This window comes from Bubalus kerabau, chromosome 19, assembly GCF_029407905.1.
Source record: "Bubalus kerabau isolate K-KA32 ecotype Philippines breed swamp buffalo chromosome 19, PCC_UOA_SB_1v2, whole genome shotgun sequence".
In the NCBI taxonomy this organism is placed as follows: Eukaryota; Metazoa; Chordata; class Mammalia; order Artiodactyla; family Bovidae; genus Bubalus; species Bubalus kerabau.
In genome coordinates, this window is record NC_073642.1 from 63,421,831 (window position 1) to 63,443,462 (window position 21,632).

Consider the following 21,632-nt stretch of genomic DNA (forward strand, 5'->3'; position numbering starts at 1 on the left):
TGAATTCACTGCAGGGAATCAGCTGGTCTGCAGAGAGCTCACATGGCCTGTGTTTTTCAACTGATGTTGAAACTCTACCTTCTCTCTGCTGTGCCCTCTGCCTGTACCACCCCCACACAGACAGAGAACCTTCAACCTGTCTTTTCCTGTTTCACTGAAGAATTTGTCAACAGTGGCTTTGCCCCCATCCTCTCTCTGTGTCTCAGACTTTAAGCAGTACTGATTTGCAGATAGTTACAGAGCAGTTCTGGAGATGTATCTGTTATGTGGTCCTTTTTAAAGATTGTCACCTTCTTCTTTCATTTAAATGCTTTTCTCTTCCTTCCTCTTGCCCAATAAATGATGTCCAAGCTCGCAGCTTCAAGTTAGTTTTCCGATGACAATTACAGGTGATGGAACCACACCGTCTGCTCTGGGGACTGTGACCCTCTCCCAGGTGGACACTTGGCTCCCCCACAACCTGTTCCACCTTGATCAACGAGGTAAGAAATAACTATTCCCCAGACATGGAGCGTCTGACTCACAAGGAAAAAAAAAAAAATTATGGGACGAATAACAGGAAGGGTGTGGATTCTGTTTGGTCTTTTACTTTTTCTTCTCACATTTTATTTGCAGAATTTTAATGACTAAGTAGTAGTGGCCCCTTCTGTTTATCTGTACTCCAATTTTAATGAATTCTTCTGACTATAATTACCTAATTTTTATGTTTTAAATGACTAGACTCATACAGTTTGGAGAAAATTGTATCTTAACATGATGGTAACATATAGTACCAAATACTGCGTAGGTATGGATTAATCAATAAGCAAATTCAGTTCTTGTCAACTGCAGTTAGTTCTTTAAATTAAACAGGCTTTGATAAAAGGAGGACCAGGGTTTATTGCTACTTTCCCAGGATAAAAATCTACCCCTTGAATTGGCTCAGTGCTCCTGTTATTACTTTATCACGCAGGGAAATGACTTAATATTGCTAAGGGTGGTCACTATAAACAGGCTACCTTTGTCCTGTTAAAACAAATTTCCTCTTTTCTGCACATCATTATATTTAACATGAAAAAAGCAGTCTATCTGTACACTCAAGCCATTTAATTCTGGAAAGTTCACAGAAGGTAAACACCAGAGACACCACTTCTAACAAAAGTGAGAAATAAGATTGTCCCCTCATATGAATGTGGAGAAGGCGATGGCACCCCATTCCAGTACTCTTGCCTGGAAAATCCCATGGATGGAGGAGCCTGGTAGGCTGTAGTCCATGGGGTCGCTAAGAGTTGGACACGACTGCGCGACTTCACTTTCACTTTTCACTTTCATGCATTGGAGAAGGAAATGGCAACCCACTCCAGTACTCTTGCCTGGAGAATCCCAGGGACGGGGCAGCCTGGTGGACTGCCTTCTATGGGGTGGCACAGAGGCGGACACGACTGAAGTGACTTAGCCACTTAGCCACTTAGCCGCTCGTATGAATGTGGGTAATAGAATCAGGCATTTCAACTTCTAAAGGTACCTGAGCTGTTTAGGAAGATACCAATAACCGCCGCATTAGGTACCACTTTTCGATGCTTCACCAGGGGCTTCACTCCCATCAGTGGGATCCTTCCAGCATTGCTGCAGTGTGTAGGCTAGGATGCCCGCTCCACACCAACCTGGCTGTGAAGCATGTAGGTCTTAGCTCCCAACTAGGGATCTAACCCATGTTCCCTGCAGTGGAAGTGCCGAGTCCTAACCTGCGGACTACCAGGGAAGCCCTGAGGAAACTCGAGTTCTGACAGATCAGATCACCTGTTGCATGCGTATGTGCTTTGTCACTCAGTCGTGACTGACTCTTTGTGACTCCATGGACTTTAGCCCATCAGGCTCCTCTGTCCATGGAATTTTCTGGGCAAGAATACTGGGGTGGGTAGCCTTTCCCTCCCTCAGAGCATCTTCTCAACTCAGGGATCAAACCAGGGTCTCCTGCATTAGCAGGCTGAGTCTTTACCATTTGAGCCACCAGGGAAATCCCGTATCACCTGTTGCAGTTACACATTTTGTCAAGATGCTAAGGCAAATGCGTCCGATGTTTATTCTTTCTCTGTCCCTCCCACTCTATTACGCTACATTACTTTTTATTCCTTTTTCCCCTTTGGAGGACTCACACCAAACCTTCCTCACATTCTATTAGGCAAGGCTCATTGGATTAAGGTGGGCAATTGCTTGAACTTCCCCATTTTTGCTGGGGCCCAGGCAGAAGCAGGCATGGACCTCTGGAGACCAGGAGGCCCCGGCACAGGTGACAAGGGTCCAGGTGAGACCAGAAAGGGCAGGAGGTGAGGTGGCTAATGGACTCCCACCATGTGCCTGCCAGGAGCCCAGGGGGCCCAGGGGCTTGGAGTTGTTAGCCAGCCTAAAAGAGCATTTTCAGCTATCCCAGGGGACAGCCATTTAGCCAGGACAAATAGGCCATTTAAACTGACCATATTTTGTGTTAAAACCAAGGGAATTCCTGGTTCAGCCTACCCCAGCTTTCTTAAGCTCACTGAATAAAGAAGCTAGAGAGGAAACACAGGAATCTCTGTGTGGCCTTTGTGACCAGAGAAGATGCAGAGACGGGTTCCCGGAGGGTCCCGTGAAGAGCCTACACCCATGGAAGGAAGAGAGTGGGGCACAGGGCAGGAAATGGTCATTGAGCATAAAACAGAAAGGTTATAATAAGGGTGAGGGCAGAGGAGGCCCACAGGGTGGGACGTAGCCATCAACCACAGAACAGTGTGAAGGCTGGTGTGATGAGGTGGTGGCCATCACCGTGACTCTGAGTGACCACCTGGATAAACTGGGGAAAGGGTGGTGGTGAAGATGACCCCACCTGAGGCTAGAAGGCTGCCAAGTGCCAAAGAGTTTTCAGCGCCAATATGCAAGGGAGAGTAAGAAGGAGAACAAAAGTTTTCATGCAGGGTTCTCCTTAAATTTTAATTTAAATTTAATTTTAAATTGATGTTCTATTTTAAATTGTTTTAAAATTAAATTTAAATTAAAAAAAGAATGCCTGTATGCATTTTCAGGGTGACCTTTCTAGGCTCTCCATGACCTAGATGGAATCACACCTCCTCCAGGAAGTCTTTCTTGACGCTCCACATCCCACTCTCCATTCCTCAGCATTCTCTGGATACTCACAAATTGTATCTTGATTTCAACCTAGACCCTCTTTTTTGATGTGGGGATGATATCTCCAGCTCCACTCTGAGCTGTTGGAGGACAGTATTCTTGCTGTAGAATTCCTCCAATTCCCCTGATAAATTCTCCTCATAACACTCACCAGCTAAATGTATAGTTCCTGATGACTGACTTTAAAAATGCTAGATTGCCTGCTAAAAGAAAATAAAAACATCGTCTCTTATTATAACATCTTTGAAATCTCATTTTCTCTTAACCAAATCTCTTCATTTTGAGTTAAAAAAAATAAGCTCTTTAGAAATTGCCTCTATGTCAGTGTATGTGGCTGTTGTGTTGTTGTTATTTGCTAAGTTGTGTCTGACTCTTTTGCAGCCCCACGGACTGTAGCCTTCCAGGCTCATCTGTCCATGAGATTCTCTAGGCAAGGATACTGGAGTGGGTAGCCATTTCCTTCCTGATACACACATCAATGTATAAAAAGTTCTAAACCTCAGATGCTTGACTTTTCCAAGATTTCTGAAGAAAATCTGATTGATTTACATAGAACTTCCAAGTATATAGAAAACGTCTGGAATCATTTTCACTTTTTCTTTCACAACAGACTGGGCTTGTATTTTCTACCCATTTCACTGATGAAGATGCTGACACAGGGAAGGAACAAAAGTGAGCTCAACAAACCACAGGAGAGGAAACACACCCAAAATACCTAACGTCAGATTCATGCTCATTTTACTATAATACACTGGCTCTTATATTTTTTTTCAACTTTTACTTTAAAAGCAGATACAAGAACATTTATTTTAAAACATTAACTGGAAAACCCAATGTAACGTGGAAAGACAGGCAGGCATTATCGCCGAGTGAGACATGAAAACACTGTGTTGTCGTGGGGGACAGAGCACAGATGCATTTCTTATCCTTTCTTCTCTCTTTTCTAAATATTTTATTATTGTTATTTTGTGGGGGGCAGATTTTGCTTCATTTTGTTTTTCTTTTTCCTGGAATATAATTGGCTTACAATGTTGTGTTACTTCACGTGTACAGCAAAGTTATTCATACACATACACACACACACACACACACATATATATAGGTATATCATGCTGCTGCTGCTGCTGCTAAGTCGCTTCAGTCATGTCTGACTCTGTGTGACCCCAGAGATGGCAGCCCACCAGGCTCCCCCGTCCCTGGGATTCTCCAGGCAAGAACACTGGAGTGGGTTGCCATTTCCTTCTCCAATGCATGAAAGTGAAAAGTCAAAGTGAAATTGTTCAGTCATGTCCGACTCTTAGCGACCTCATGGACTGCAGCCTTCCAGGCTCCTTCATCCATGGGATTTTCCAGGCAAGAGTACTGGAGTGGAGTGCCATTGCCTTCTCCATATATATATCATATATATTCATATATATATATATATGTATGTATATATATAAGTGAGTGAAAGTCACTCAGTCATGTCCAACTCTTTGCGACCCAATGGCCTATACAATTCATGGAATTCTCCATGCCAGGCCAGAATACTGGAGTGCATAGCTCCAAGTGATCTTTCCAACTCAGGGATCGAACCCAGGTCTCACAGATTGCAGGCAGATTCCTTACCAGCTGAGCCACTAGGGAAGCCAAAAATACTGGAGTGGGTAGCCTATCCCTTCTCCAGCGGATCTTCCCGGCCCAGGACTCAAACTGGGGTCTCCCACATTATTTCCCAGTATAAGCTATATCAAGATATTGAATATAGTTTCCTGTGCTATACACTACGGGCTTCCCAGGTGGCATTAGTGGTAAAGAACTCATCTGCTAATGCAGGAGACATCAGAGATGCATGTTTGATCCCTGGGTTGGGAAGATCCCCTGGAGAAGGAAATGGCAACCCACTCCAGTATTCTTGCCTGGGAAATCCCATGGACAGAGGAGCCTGGCGGCCTACAATCCATGAGGTTGCAAAGAGTCAAACATGACTAAAGTGACTTAGCACGCAGACATATGCTAGGCTCTTCTTTCTCCTCTTTCAAGAAGTAAAATGGTGGAGCAAGGTATTGTGCTTTCCTTAAGCCAATTTCAAGGTGTTGCAAAGAGCTAGAACCACCTGTAGCTTTTAAATCAAAAGGTTCAAACCTGAAGATCAAAATCACCATTGAGAATACAGTGCTTTCAAGTAAAGAGGGACTATGGAGAGAAAACCCAAGAGGAGAGTGATAAACAGTTGGCACTTAGGTTTCAAAGTAATTTACCAGCTGGAAGGACCGTGGGACTTGAGGCAGACAGGCTGAGCTGCTGGTGACATCACTGCCCTGAGTCATGCTGTTCTGGGGACAGACAAAGGCTGGGGATCCTGAACCAGAGGGGGTCGGTCCTGGTGGGAACTCCTGAACCAGAGGGGGTTGGTCCTGGCTTTGATCCAATAGTTCCATGGAGACGGCACCTGGACTGCCGTGCAGCTTTGGGCTGTGTGGTATGAGAAGGAAGGGCAACGACTAGAAGGCATTCAGCCAAGGGGCCCAGGAATAATGAAAAGAAGAGTGAGATTACCTTTCATGGACAAAGACCACTATACTTACTCTAAATGACAACAGAAGGAGGCCAAGAAGATAATTGAAGAATCCTGAAGATCAAAGGGCTAGAGGATTTGCTCTCTCTTCGGCACAAGGGTCTAGAATTGCAAAAACCAGAACAAATGTAGGATGCTAAAATGCAGGTTGTTTGAAACGTTCTTAAAAAAAAAAAAGGAAGTTAGCTTAGGAGCAACTCAGAGTTGAGGGACCATTCAAAATCTGTTTGTAGGAGCTCAAAAATGTATGTGGAAGGGAGAAACCATGTATGGCCAGTAAAAGGATAACTTAGAGGATCTGCTAGCATAGATCATCATCACTTACCATGACAACGTGACATAAAATTAAAAAAAAAACAAGAAAAAAAACCTCTGTTCTGATCAGTCACGTGTGCGTTCTACAACCAGAGCTTTGGGAATAGAAACAGGAAAATATTCTTACAGTCCTGATAGAATATATAGCATCTCTTTGGAAGAAATTCTGGCATAAGCTTAAAAGAGAATGCAGGTACATTTCTAAATGTGTAAACTCAGGAATATGCAAAGACATATCACAAGAGAACAGATTGGTGGAGAAGAAGACCATTTTTTGAGGAAAAGTCTCACTGGATTAATTCTATAGCTGATCTCAAGAAAAAGGATACAATATTTTGTTCAAAAACACACATTCCATTCATTTTATACATCCCTTTTATGGGACTGGTCATTTTGTAGTGGACAAGGGAGAATGGATATTCTAAGAAGTACACTGTATACTGATGTCTGAAAGGTGGCTAGGAGTTAAAGAAGTTTGGGAAGAGACAACAGATGAGAAGGCTGAGACACAGAGTGGAGCCCAGGGCAGAATTAAGAGAAGCCCAACAGCGCTGCAGGGCTCTCAGGTGCAAGACACAGAAACCCAGGGTTGACAGCCCAGGCCAAGCTCTTTGTGCGCCATACAGAGGTGTTGGAACATCTGCCCCAAACAAGCAGGGGAAACATTGAAAGCTGTCAAATAGAAAAATGGTGAGATAAACTTGGTATTTTAGAGCAATGGTCCTGGCTAATAGATGGAGAATGGATGACAAGGATAAAAACTAGAGACAGAGAGAAAAATAAAATAGGAGTTTGTTGCAGAAGTTCAGAAAAGAAACGATGATGGTCTAGACAAAGAGAGTGATGAAGGATGGTGATGGATTGAAGAAACTGAACAAATTTGAAAACTATTGTAAAGGAAGCACCCAGGGGCCTTGAGGCTTAATCAGACGGGCAAATCAGTAAAGATGTCTAGGTTCCTCACTTGGACATTGAGCATGGATGTCAATGAGAGAACATTGAAATAGAATAAGGATTTAGGGATGGGTAGGTGGCACTAGTGGTAAAGAACCCACCTGCCAATGCAGGAGATGCAAGAGACACAGGTTCGATCCCCAGGTTGGGAAGATCCCCTGGAGGAGGACACGGTAACCCACTCCTATATTCTTGCCTGGGAAATCCCATGGACAGAGGAGCCTGGTGGACTACAGTCCATGGGGTCGCACTCAGACATGATGGAGGTGACTTAGCGCACATGCACAGAGAGAGAAAAGTAATCAATTTGACACTATTGAGTTTTTGGGCTCCCGGAAATAGGCCGTCCACAGGACTGTCATTACCTCTGTGAATGGAAAGGTCCAGGGTGTAAGAAGAAGCAGGCAGGACTAGAGAGGGAGCTTTGAGAGGCATCAGCTCGTAAGTGGCTAATGCTTCCTGGGGAGTAGACTGATGGCCAAGACACAATTATGATCATGATATTTTTAAATGACATATGACCAAGTTTGAGGAACACCATCATGTAATGGCCAGTAGAGGAAGACTGTTCCAGGAAGAATGGAGAATGAGAAGCATTGGAAATACAAGAAGGAAGCCAAGATCCAGGGAAATAGATGTGAAGACTGAAAACTCCACAGACAGATGAGTGGGCTACAGTCTCTGGGGTGGCAAAAAATTGGACCTGACTGAGCTCACATACGCAGGCTATGACATGTCAGGCTTGGTTGATATAGAGATGAATCAGACAAATACAGTTTATTTCACTGCCCAGAGAAGTCAGGAAGACTTAGAGAAAGTGACAATGGCTGTGTCTTGAAGGGTGAACAGAAATTGCTATAAAAGAGGTCACATCCTTCCCGCGGGACTGAGTGTGCCAAGTCAGTGTTGGCTCAGTGTGACACGTTTGAGGCATGAGAAGCAATTGCCCATTGCACGTCCAAAGGGTGAAAGGCTGTTTGGTGAAGGGCTGTTTGAGGGGACAGGGGATGTACCAGGGTCTGGAGCAGGAGTCTGTGCTAAAGGTGGGGGCCCTCAGAGCTTTATAAGAATGTAAGGAGTGTATCCTCCTGGTCTAGAATCATGTGTTTAGTAAATGCCCTGGATGCTACAGAACTGTACAAAGAGGAGATTTGTTTAGGAAAGAGAATTGATAGCTTCGATATGAATGTGGGAGATGCAGTGGTGAGGGCTCCCTGGAGCTGAGAATCACCACTGATGTTGTGGTCCTTGCCTTGTGCAGCTGGGTGGAGGACTCTGCAGTTCTGGGAAGATAGGAGAAGGCCAGGATTAGAGGCTGGTGGAGAATAATTTAGTTAGAGAGTAACTAATCCTGAGAATTGTCACCCATACAGGTATTTCCATAAAAAAAATAATCCACCTGCAATGCAGGAGATCCAGGTTCAATCCCTGGGTTGGGAAGATCCCCTAGAGAGAGGAAAGGCAACCTACTCCTGTGTCTTGTCTGGAGAATTCCATAGACAGAGTAGCCTGGTGTTCTACAGTCCACAGGGTCACAAAGAGTCGGCCACGACTCAGCGGCTTTCACTTTCAAAAAAAAAATTAAAAATGAAAAAAATAAAATAATAAATAAACCACTAGGCAATAGTGTTGACTGGATGCTAGGAATTCGGAGGAGATGAAAAAATCCTTAACTCTTGGTGATGACTTTTTATTTGATTCCCTTAAAGTTGGACCAGAGATACCAGATCATGGCCCAACCTCCCTTAACATCATCAGTGTTTCAGGGTCTTTGGTAGGGAGGCAGCTGCCTTACACTGAACATCCCTGAGTTCTAGGAGCATCACCCATGTGATCAATCCATGTTTATGCTGACAATGAGGTTGCCCTCACAGGGGTTAATAACCTGACCTTGGTCAGAGTTTAACAATGGCTGAGTTGAATAGCCCAACTCATTCAGGCTCCCAAAGGGCATTTTCTTTCTTTATATCCGCACTCCCTTTGCTCACTGATCACATTTAGTGGAAGTGAAAGTGTTAGTTGCTCAGTTGTGTCCACAGTCATGTCCAACTCTGTGACTCCATGAACCATAGCCCGCCACACTCCTCTGTCCATGGAATTCTCCAGGCAAGAATACTGGAGTGGGTAGCCGTTACCTTTTCCAGGGATCTTCCCAGCCCAGGGTTTGAACTCTGGTCTCCTGTAGTATGGCAGATACTTTACTATCTGAACCACCAGGGATCATACATAGAATTGAGCATTTTCCTGGCAAAACAGTTGGCTGACCCTCCTGTTTCCTGACTTTTTAGCTGCTGGTTTGCTAAGGACCAAAGGAGAGGCTACACATTAGAGGTGTGAGGTAGGGGGAATCAGTACCTGCATCACTAGTATGATGGCTCTTGTTGACATTGATGAGGGTCTCACCTAGGTGGCTAGCAAATGTCATTTGCTCTAATGACCTTTGATTTTTATCAAGGAATACGCATGCACTTGTTCTAGAAACTCCCATAAAAAGCCAGGACAGAGGTCGCAATTGGAATGGGACCACAGGTCCTCCTCACCTCCCACCCCTCCATATTTACTGAGTGCCTCCTGGGTGACAGATGGCACAGGGCATCCTTCTTTTTCTTCTCAAGGTGATCAGGCTGTTATATCCCCATGGTACAGAAAACAAAAAAGAGGCTTGAAGACTACATTTTCCCAAGGTCGCGTCTCAATCGGGGTCTCCATAGAAGTAAGTGTATCGCTCTGAATAATCATTGGCACATCTGTCTCCTTCATGATAGAATGAACCACTGACAGGAGAAAGCTTCATCTTCCATCTCAGAGGCCCCAGTGCTTAGCGGTTTGGGGGCACAGACAGCAATGAAAGGCTACTATTTGTCAGGCATTTCATTGGGCCCTAGGGCTCCAAGAATGATGTTAATCACTCTTGGAGAGTTTGCTCCCCCTGATTTTGTGTTGCATCCATTGTTCAGTTTTAATCGGCTCTCCCTTATAAAGAAGGTCATATCATCCTTGTTTTTGTGAATGTAGAATCTAAGAGCCTAATAGTTGAACAGACCCACCTCTATTCATAGGGCTTATTCAGTGGTAGACAGGAACCTGAAGCCACAACTTCTGATCCTTCATCCTAAACGACGTGCAAATCTATCATATAGCTGCCAAGATGAATCGCGCCCCATTCGCAACTAGAGGGTGATGCTCGTTTCAGAAAGGTGCTCTTGGAAGATAAACTGAGGGATCTGTGCCCCCTTTCTCTGCTGCTTGGGGTGGATCTGTGGGTTCCAGTCAAAAAATCCACATGTTTGAAAGGGATTAAATCTCTGCTTGGAGTGAAAAAAGTAATTAGGTCTCAGACCTGTCTTGAGAAATGGTTAAGTCATCAAGAGCGTGACTGCTTCTTTGGTGGTCAATGGTTTCCAACTTGTTTGTTTATCTCTTTTTACCACAGGAGTTAGAAAGAGGCTGCCAACCAACTCCAAACAGAGATGGTCCAGGAGATCTTGGATCTGTGTGATACCCTGGCCATAGCACCACTGGGGAGAGGCTAGAGATTAAGCAGTGAAAAATGCCAGTATGGATGATCACCATAATTGCTTTCTGGAAAGCGACAAATCTAATTCCCAGTAAAATGTCATTAGAATTTGCCAGGTCCTTTGATGGGGAAAATAAAATACCCTTCCTAGAAATTTCTCATGCTCTGTGGTTTCTAGAGAGATTCCAATGACTGCAGGGAAAGATAATGTGATGATATGATTTTGGAACCTATGTTAATTTCCCCGCTCCATCAAATGTCTGTGGAGTGTTCATAGACAGTAAATTACAAAGCCCAAGCTGTTTTTTTTATTTTTTAATTTCTATGAGAATGATGTATCCAGGGACACAGTCTGAGTTCAGTCCTGCCTTTTATTGAAGGTTATAAAGTTCTGGTTTTGTTGTCTCTACAATGGGGCTAATACTAGAATTTTCCTCCCAAGTTTGTCAGGAGCTTTGCATGCTAGTCCAGGTTAAGCACTCAGCCTTGTGCCTGGCACTATAAATGTTAGCATTGATCTTGATTATAACATTTGAACTGTCTCTTCTTTTTCTTTAGGCTGGGGTATTGTGACTGAGCTGGTTTTACTTAAATGCCTCTCTTTCTTCTGTGTCATCACTTCCATACTGGGTTGATTGACTTGCTGTGAGTGGAGGACTCTCCAAAGGGAGTTTTGTGAGCTCACCATACCCGACAATGCTCAGGGGTAATTTCTAGTGCTGGTTAAATGTCTCTGGCCCTGAACTTTGTGGAGAGAGAATTGGCGAGTTGGGTGCTGAAATATACAGTCAGAAGACTCAATTCCTTTCTTGTGATAATTGAAATCATTTCAATTCATTTCTTTCTTGGTTGGACAGAAACATGCTTTCAGTAGTGAGCAAATCTGGAGGGAATCCATTGACCTGAGCAGTCATATAATGCATGAAGTTAATGGACAAAAAATGATATTCATCTTCAGTTTATAATAGCATTTTTTTCCATAGCATCTAAGCTTGGGGCAGCCAGGGACGCTATCAGAGCAACAACAGAACCACCGGCACATAACGTGACCTTTGTTGTATCTAACAATTATTGGATCTACGGTGAAACAAAATAAAAACCAACCCAAGTTTTGACACTAAGATAATAAATTATAAATTATGGAAGTCTACGCCACCGACGATCTTGTAAACAACAGGCTGGTCTCTTAGCAACAGACCAAGGAGATCAGGCTGTTGATAGGAACAGAGCAGACAGGACTGTTTTGCTGTGCTTACTACACAGGACCAGAAACAACATTTTAACACCTGCCTGAGGCCTCTTCTCTGCCCAAAACTTCTTTCTCTAGTGCCCAGCCTGGGCCAAAAGCAAAAAGTTGTCCTAGGATTTCAGAGTCTCTATCACCAACCCAGGTGCCGGGTCCCGTGGAGAGGATGAAAGAGATACAGGCTTAGGAGTCAAGGGTGGGACAATGATGTCCTACATGCAAGTGAGGGAATCAGAAACAAGGACGAAGGAGAAATAAATGCATTCTCATCGGACATTGTCTGAAATTAGAACTCTATAAATGGGGACTCCTTTTATTCCCCCCACCCCCAACTCTTTTGATTTTTAAAATCTCACTTAGGGTGGTTGTCATGAAGAAATTTAGACAAGACTTTGACAATATGCCAAAATGGTTTATTTTTAAATGTTGTTCCCGAAAGCACCAGAATATTAAGTTGGAGCAAATGTTGCTTGGAAGAGTGGAGGGGTGGTGGTCACACAGATGCTAGAGGGAGGCTGGGAGGTTTGAGGTCTGTAGACTTTAATTATCAGAGGTGGTCGGGCTAGACGATTCAGTTGCCTGGAAGCCTTTTTAAAACTGTGTGTGTATGTGTGTGTGTCTTTCTAAATTGCAGTCTTTTCTGGGTTGGGGTGGAGAGAGAGAGGTTTTCTTTAATTAATTAGATGTTTACCTGGAACATCTTCCCTCAGTGGTTTAGACAATCACCTGCCCACATGCTAGGACTGAAATGTGATAAAGTCTCTTGGAGTGTGATTTTTCTAAAGAAAAAAAAAAAATCTTAGGATATTTAGTAGCAAACGACCTCTCTCTCTGTGATGGAAGCAGCGAGTTCTATATTATCCATCCATGAAGAGATGGACATGGATGCTGACTAAGGATTTTAAGAAAATATCGGCCCCTAACTGTACAGGGAGCACGTGACCTGCATCTTCCTCCATAGGGCTGACTTCTTGCAGTTTAATTTTTCAGGATAAACATGGCTGGCTAAAGTATGATGACTTGGGGTGTATTTGGCATGTCATTTTAAACTTTCCATACGTGTAAATTTACTCATGTCAAAGAAAGAGAAAATTCTCTGCAGTTCCCCAGGGACCTCATTTTTTTTTTTTCCCCCAGGCTCCCTGTGATACCATGAAAGGTGCCTTGGTGACATCCGAAGTGATTAGCTCCCGTCCTGAGGTTTCAGAATGTATTTGTTCTTAGCAGTCGTCTGCTGGGATGAAATTCTACCCGGGGTAGTGCCCTGGCCCCAGTGGAGAGGGGCCCTGGATCTGTCAGACGCCCGGCCAAGCCCCCTGGGTCTGAAACCCTTTGCATCCACATCCCTAGCACACAGGGCAGCTCCGGCAATGAAGGTACAGCTCCTTCCTTCTGCAGACAGGGCCTCAGAGCCTGGCAACGTCAGCTGACTTCCTCAAGCGTTGTGCCAGAGCTGAGATTCCACTCCAGGACCGAGTGACCCCAAACCCCTCCAGGCTGTCTCCACCACTGGCCTGATGGTTGCCCGGAGGTCATGACCAGGCTCCCTGCCTGGTGCACTCTTGCTTTTTTGGCCTTCCCCACCTTTTCTTAATTAAAAAAGAATGTATCATCATGCATTATCATAAAAATCAACAGTACACAAGATAAAAAGTCAAAAGGCTAAATCTCCTCTCATCCCCTATCCTAGCCCCCCAGACATGTCACTTCCCCAATATCACAGCAGATCTTTGTTGAGCTAAATTTTTGTTGTTTGCAGGGTAGTGTTTCTGAACAGAAAGAACATGATTCCTTTTCTTCTGTAATTTGTTTATAATGGGCACATTTCGAAGAAATGAGAAGTAACCCTTATCTTTGACGTGTTTTAGTTTCACTTATCCTGTCAACACACCAGGGAGGGGGTCGAACTCTTTGAATCACCTCCCCCAACCCTGACCCCAGTGGGAATCTGAATCACCTAGATTGGACTTTTCCAGAACCCACCAACCTTGAATCCATGACACCAGGAGTCAGAATTCATAACTGAGCACGTCAGCAGTTCCGGTCAGCTCTGATCTCGGCAACATGAGTTCTCCCCTTTCCCTGCTGGATCAGAATCCTGCCTCAGATTCCCCAAGGGGTGTGTGTGCACCGTCCGGTTGGAGAGAAATGCAGAAGGGGGCTCTGCTGCTTGAGAGGGAAGACCCAGAACAATGAGTGAGCCATGGAGAGAGGCTCAGGCTTCCAGGGGAGACTCCTGGAACTCAATAGACATATGCAGCACAAGACCGCTGTTGGTGCAGTGCTTCGTGGCTGGGAGAGAGTTGAGGGTCGCTTCTCCTCTGAAGAGGCCCGATTGTAGCAAAGACTGTGGGGAGGATCTCCCACTAGTGGCTATCAGCGCTGCCTAGTCTCCGAGATGGTCTAAGTGGTCCTGCGTTGAGTGGGGAAGCAAGCAGAGAGCAAGACCCTTCCTCTGCAGCTGGTTTCCTCTGGGTCCCGGGTCCTGCTCCCTGCCCGGCCCTGTGCGAGCTGGTTTTAACGCAACCCCGCCAGGCTTCCTGGCCCCACAATGCAGCACTCCGGCTGGCAGGCGTTCAGCTCCACACTAAACACTTGGCCCCGTTTCAACACGGCTGCCAAGATTTGGCAACCAGAGAGTTGCAGGGAAGCAGCAGGCTGCTAAACCCTTTCACATTTTTAATTAGATCCACACACCCATGTCTTTGAGCTATCATAAATATACAGATGACATAGAGAGTATTATTCCTGATTAGAGAGAGAGAGAAAAAAAAAAACGAAGCCAAATCTCGATCATGGTCTATCTTACCTTATTAGAATAATTGACCTATCGCTAGTTGGGGGGTATGAAGAGGAAGAGAGAGGGGAGAGCTATTTGCTTGAGTGACACTGTGTCTTGATGCCGAGAACCTCCTCAGGAATCTGAAAACACAGGTCTTGGTCCGCCTTGCTGTCATCCTGGGCTTTGAGAGCATCACCAGAAGAGGGCATTCTTGGCAGTCACTCAGCCTCCGATGCCCAGGAACTCGAGGGGTTGAGGGTGGGTGTTCCAGGAGTTGTTAAAGCCTCCCCCACCTCCCTTTCTAGGTGACAGCTTTACCACCCCGCAGAGCTCTGGGGTCGGTGCCTCTGCCCTAAAAAGCAGTCACTTTTGCTTCAATGTGGCTTTAATATGTTTTTGTCACTTTACCTCCTCCGCTGTTTTGTCTCTGGGTATCCTTCACTGTAAAATAACAGATAACTGCTGCTTCTTATTTTTTTTCTAAATCTCTTGCCACAATACACACACCCAGCTTCTTTCACTCAGAACCCAGCTTCTCTCTCCACTCAGCTCGTGGGTGATCCTGCAGGTCTGGGAGGGCTGAGCCGGCCAAATCTTGCTTGTCGAATCTTGAGTCTCATCATCCTGGGCTCTGACTCCGGTCCTGTCATACGGCTGCAGACACGTGACTTCTAAGCCCATTGCTTTGGTTCCCTCATCTGAAATATCGCAAGCACTTCTGACCTCAGAGATTGTGGGGGTTAAATGACATTGTGTGTTAGGCTCCTAACACTGTGGGCTCCCCCACCTGCACCTGATCTTTATTATTATTAGAAAAAAAAAGCACGGCAGTACACGTGCCTTTCAGAGGCTCGGCAGACCAACCACAAGGACACCCAGGTGGAGAGTTCATAGAGTTCTCCATCCTGCCCTGTCTCCCCTCTCTTGTGCGACAAGGACTGCCTGTGTGTCTGAGACAACCACCTCTGGCTGGATTAATTGCTGTGAGATGAAGGCAAATAGGGTTTGACTCGGGCCTCCGTGTGGGGAGGCGTGTGCTTCATTTTAAAACATGTTAAGAAGGAAATGAAACACTTGACATGCCAGGAAAGAAGTATCTCTGGTTGTCCCATCTGAGAGCACGCAGTGTACAGACAACCACGGAGGCCTCCACCACGCGGCTGCGGGGAGACGTCCAGCTCGCAGGCCCGCTGCCCCTGGCTGTTTGCCGACCGCTTTGCTGAATATTGTGGACATCCAGCAGCATCTGGGCTTTCTTCGTCTCTTCCTTTGATTTAGTTTTGTTGTTATTTTCCCCCCCACCCCCCACAGAACTTGAAAATAGGATCATCTTTTACGGCGACAACATTTCCTTTGTGTTTTTCCTGCAAACAGGATAGCCTGACAAACTGGAGTGACTGTGTCCATGAAATGGGCTGGAGATGTTTCCAGGCCTCACTTGTGCCATCCCGTAGAGGCAAAGGCTGAGGACAGGCTGTGGCCAGAGGCCTGGGCGTCTCTTTTTGCCCTGCAGCTCTGTGCTTGTCCCCAGTCCCTCACCTCCTTGTCCCTGCCACCCACCAGTTACAGGGAATTCCCCTTAATTAGGAGAGAAAGGATGCAAGCTACACACACACACACACACACACACACACAACGGATAATGAAAACAGGACCCTTGCGTGAGGAGTATTTCACCAGGAAATGGAGAGAGCAGTGATCTGACAGGGCCGCAGACAGCAGCATCAGCCCAGGTTGAGCCCCCAGGTGTCTCCAAGGTCATAATCAGACTCCAATAGGGAGAATACGGCTGCTCATTATTAGTTATTTATACAAGAAGCAGTGGCTAATTTCCACGAGAGTGAAACAATGCATAATCTAGATAATGTCCTTCCTGGAGCCAGAGGTGTCAGCCTGAAGTCAGTCCTGAGTCCTGAGATGCTATTGACGACCACCCGTGTGCCATTCCCACCTGTGCTCAAAGGAGACGGACAAAGATACACCCGAACCCTGTGTCCTGAGTTGGGTAGGGGTGGTGGGGTGCCTGAATGAATGCGGGCTTTGGAGGTTTTTAAGGCTGTAGTAGGTAGCTTGGGTTGCAAAAACAGAGCATCACGGCCTGGGTGGTTCAAGCAACAGCAATATATTTTCTAATATTTGTCTAGTTTAGAAGTTCAGGATCAAAGTTCTGGTCAACTTGGTTTCTGGTGAGACCTCTCTTCCTGGCTTGTAGATGGCCATCATGTCCCCTGGGTCCTTGTAGGGAGAGGGAGGGGGGAGAGAGAGAGAAAGAAAGCTCTCTGGAGTCTCATCTTTAAAGAATACTAATTCTATAGGATCAGTGTTCAGCTCTTATGGCTTTATTTAACCTTCATCACTTGCTTAGAGGCACCATCTCAAGTCACAGCCGCACTGAGGGTCAGAGCTCCAACATGTGAATTTTGGAAACACACAAACATTCAGTCCAGCACAAAGGCATTTCATGTGCTATCGAAAGGAGACGGAGTCAGGCTGGGATTCTACTCTCACTCCACCATATTAGCTGTGTGACCTTGTGCAGATCAACTAGCCTCTCTGAGCCTGATTTGCATGCTTGAAAATGAAGGTAAGCAATGTTTCCCTTGAGTGTGATTGTGAAAACAAAGGGTGAGGTAAAGCACTCACAGTGCCTGGCCCAGGGAGGCACTCACAAAAGGAAGCAGCTGTGGCGGTGGTGATGGTGTTAGTTATGTGATGTTAGCGTTTACTAACAGCACCCAGACGTTCTGTCCAAAATGCTGCCTTAGAGTCTTGCATCCTCTGGATTGCTGCCTATGTACCTTACCCTTCATCACCAAGGCTCACTGGTGTCAGGTGGGCAAATAGGAAGTGGAATAGTGGGTAGTGGTGTCTATTATGGGATCCAGAGGAAATGAGACTGCTCAGTTCTAGGCGGGGTTGGGGTTGGGGTGGGGGGACTTTTTAATCTATAATCACTTAATTATTAGTGAATTGTCCATTCATTGTTGCCACCATTATGCATTAACACAGTCATGACCTGTTTGAAACTCTTTAAAAAAATTTTTTTGGAAGCAAACAGCATTTTACTGGAGTGTAGTATTAGCGTCAGGTGTACAGTAAAATGATTCAGTTTATATAGATATAACTATTTCAGATGCCTTTCCATTATAGGTTTTTACAAAATTTTGCATATAGCTGTCTGTGCTCTACAGTAGGTCTTTGTTGTTTACCTCTATTTTACATATAATGGTGGGGTCTTTGTGGCTTAAAGCAAAGTCCTGCAGAAAAAAAAGAAAGTCTTTTTCTTGCTGGGAATCTAAAGCTAAGTGACCCAAACTCACAGTACCAAAAGGAGCAGAACCCCGTTCAAAGGACTATGCAATTCCAGGGGTAGGAGGAATTGGGAGATTGGGACTGACACATGTACACTATTGATACTATGTATAAAAGAGACAGCTAATGAGAACCTCATGTATAGCTCAGGGAACCCTACTCCATGCACTGTGGCGACCTAACCAGGAAGGGAATCCAAAAGAGATGGCATAGATGTATATACACAGCTGATTCACTTTGCTGTACACCTGAGACTAACACGACATTGTAAAGGAACTATATGCCAGCAAACATTAATTCATCAAAAATCTGGAAAAAAAATTAAAGTAAGAAACCTCAAAGCGTGCGCGCGCGCACACACACATGAGGGACTATGCAATTCCAAAGTGAAGTGAAAGTCCGTCGTGTCCAACTCTTTGTGACCTCATGGACTATACAGTCCATGGAATTCTCCAGGCCAGAATACTGGAGTGAGTGGCCTTTCCCTTTTCTAGGGGATCTTCCCAACCCAGGGATCGAACCCAGGTCTCCCGCATTGCAGGCAGATTCTTTACCAGCTGAGCCAGAGGGGAAGCCCAACAGTACTGGAGTGGGTAGCCTGTCCCTTCTCCAGCAGATCTTTCTGACCCAGGAATCGAACCGAGGTCTCCTGAATTGCAGGCAGATTCTTTACCAACTGAACACTCAGGGAAGCCCTGCAATTAAAAAAGGCCACACTCTAAGGTGCACAATCCTGACGTAGTTAGCAGCTGCAACAACAAAACAAAGGTGGAGGACCACCTCAGCCCAGTGTTTGCAGCCCTGAGTGTTTATTCTCAGGCTCACTGTCTCCAGTTCACAGTGGTTCTGTTGACTGAGACTTGGTTCAGCTGCAAGGCTCTGCTCCAGGCCATATGTTTGCTGGATGTAGTTCTAGGCTGTAGACTGGATTCATGTCCACTCAGTGTGTATTTGTTCTGGGTCCCAGAGTGGAAGGCCGCTAGCCACCGCAGGCATGTTAGACACAAAGCCAGAGAAAAGCAAGCACATCTAAGGCTCCTGATTGCATCCAGTCCACTGGCAGCCCAGTGGCTAAGCCCAGTCATGAGCAAGGTCCAGATCAGGGAGTGAAAAAGCAAAATATGGGCCCAGTCTTGTGAGTAGGGTGGGGAGGGAGTCAAGTTTAGCTGCACAGCAGTCCAAACTAAGAGTGCCCTGCAGACAGTGATGAACAGAAAGCTCGAACAATAACAACAGCAGGACTGTACATGCCTCATCTACGGCCTTTCTAGGCTTACGGGCAGCATCCGGGCTTCCCTGGTGGTTCAGATGGTAAAGAATCCACCTGCAATGCAGGAGACCCGGGTTGGATCCCTGGTTTAGGAAGATCCCCTGGAGAAGAGGATGATTACTCATTCTAGTGTTCTTGCCTGGAGAATTACATGAACAGAGGAGCCTGGCAGGCTTTTCAGTCCATGGTGCCACAAAGTCGGACACGACTGAGTGACCAGCACTTTCACAGGCAGCATCCATTCTGATTGGTGCGTGTCAGCTCTGACTGACCAGTGCCCAAGCCTTACTGACTTCAAGATATTTTGTCTTTCACCCTTGATTATGAGTATCCAGCAATACCAGAAAATGCTAACTTCTAGAGCCTGTGACCACCAGCCCCAGTGAACCTCCGCTGGGAACCCTGCTCATCCTCAAGGCAGAGTCTAGCCCTTCAGCAAGTGTCAAGTGGACACAAGTTTCAAAATCCAGGAAATGGGGATCAGAGCTCCAATGCTTCCAAAAGGAGTGACCTTGGGCCAGCAACGTGACCTCTCTGGATCTCAGGTTTTCAGCAGAATGCTCATAGGATATTGTAAAGTGTAAACAACTTGATGAGTCTAAATCAGCTAACATACAGATGTAAACTAGAGTACGTATTTGCTAAAGGATGACTCTCCTCCTGTCTTTTTGCTGTTAAGTTGAACCTATAGAGTTGGCAGTAATTAATCAAATGTTGGCAATTTCATATTGCTCAACCTAACATTATATAACCCTGATGGGCAAATGTGATGTTTTCTTTAACCCTATCCCCTGCCATCTGAACATGGGGGCAGTTGAGCTTTGTGGCAGAACCCACCATCTAGGTCTTAGTTTTGTTCCAGTGGTCAGGATGGAATGGTGGGGCTGTAGGGAGGTGCAGATGGAGGGGCCAATGTGCAAAATTTGCCTTCGGCCCAGTGAAAGTGCTAAACAGGAGGAATAATGTCAGGATGGGTTGGAGTTTGCAGAGGAGGAGGGTTTGGGGACACAGGAGAAAATCTGTGCCCACGTGAGGGTGTGGGAAGATTGTGTGCTTCAGATAAAGGGGTTTAAATCCCAGCTCTTTCCAAAAACAACTATGAAATCTTGGGCAAGTCTCTAATTTCTCAGAGCTTCCTATATGTAAAAATGGGACAGCTGTCCCAGGAGTTTCACAGGCATTATCGAGATGATCTAGACACCACCACCTAAGACAAAACCCAATTCTCAGGGGGGGCTCAGTCATCTCAGGGACCCATCACTCATCACTATCCTATTTTGCTCCAAGCCAATCCTGAGGGTGAGACACAGTGGAGGGAATACTGAATGGATGCAGAGCAGCAGAATTCCAGGGTGTCTACACCATCCAGGAAGAGACTTTCAAACCGCACCAGAGGGATTTGCCAGGAAACTAACTGGCATTCCCAGAGCAAGACATTTTAATTCCCCATGCTGCTGCTACAGCAGCCAGAAAGTTCGCTGCATTCCTGCCCCCTGGGCATTGCACAAATAACACAAGCAAGATGTGAGCACGGGTGGTGTCTGGGAAGATCCAGGGGAAAAGTCAGATATACAATGATGACTATTATCATACCTGAAAATTAATTTGCATTATTCCTTTTAATCAAAGGATGAAAAGCCCTGGACAAACATCAGGGTCAAAATTAGATCCTCTCTAACATAGGTGGAAGGTGGCAGGATTAGCATTATTTTTGCCTTTAGACAGAGGAAAGCATTCAACACATATTGAACACCTACTCTGTGCCAAGCACTAAACCAGGGCACCAGGGCCAACAAGGTCTCTGCCTCTGCAGAGCATCTTTCATCATCTGTATCTGGACAGAGAGGAAGGAAGGGAGGATGGTTGTATGAGGCTTCTGTCTCCATCTGCAGAATGAGAGCAGAGGAGACATCCCATGATAAAACAGGAATGCTGATGCCCAGTGAAAACATGGCTGACATATGATGCCCATCAGAAGTCCACTAAGTGTGTGTTAGTCGCTCGGTCATGTCCGACTCTTTGTGACCCCATGCACTGCAGTCCACCAGGCTCCTCTGTCCATAGAATTCTCCAGGCAAGAATACTGGAGTGGTATGCACAAGCGTTTGGCAATTAATAGCATTAATAAAGCATCTTCTGTGAGCTCATCACTGTTCTAGTAATTGCAGGCAATAATCTCTCCCTTCCTCATCATAGTTTAGAATTTAGCTTAAAATATTTTATTATGTTGTCTAGTCGCCAAGTCATGTCTGATTCTTGACGACCCCATGGACTGCAGCAAGCCAGGCTTCTCTGTGCCTCACCATCTCCCAGAGTTTGCCCAAGTTCATGTCCATGTAGTATTATACACATATGGAAAACACACAGAAAGATAATACAATATTATGTTCATTTATTTCCATTTTAAACATAGCCCATGTAGTAATATACACATACGGAAAACACACAAAAAGATGATACAATATTATCTTTATTTATTTTCATTTTAAACAAAGCCTATATCTTTGGAAATTCACTGGGGACAAAGTCTGAAGGATT

General features: G+C 45.4%; 1 long non-coding RNA gene across 1 annotated transcript in view; it reads left to right on the plus strand.

Moving 5' to 3' along the window:
- The first annotated feature begins 228 nt into the window (after positions 1–228).
- LOC129634204 (uncharacterized) overlaps positions 229–21,632 on the plus strand; it is a 57,394-nt gene continuing 35,990 nt past the window's right edge. Inside the window, exons 1-2 of the long non-coding RNA XR_008705472.1 lie at positions 229–482; positions 19,430–19,724. This is a non-coding gene — a long non-coding RNA (uncharacterized LOC129634204). The remainder of the gene's footprint in view (positions 483–19,429; positions 19,725–21,632) is intronic.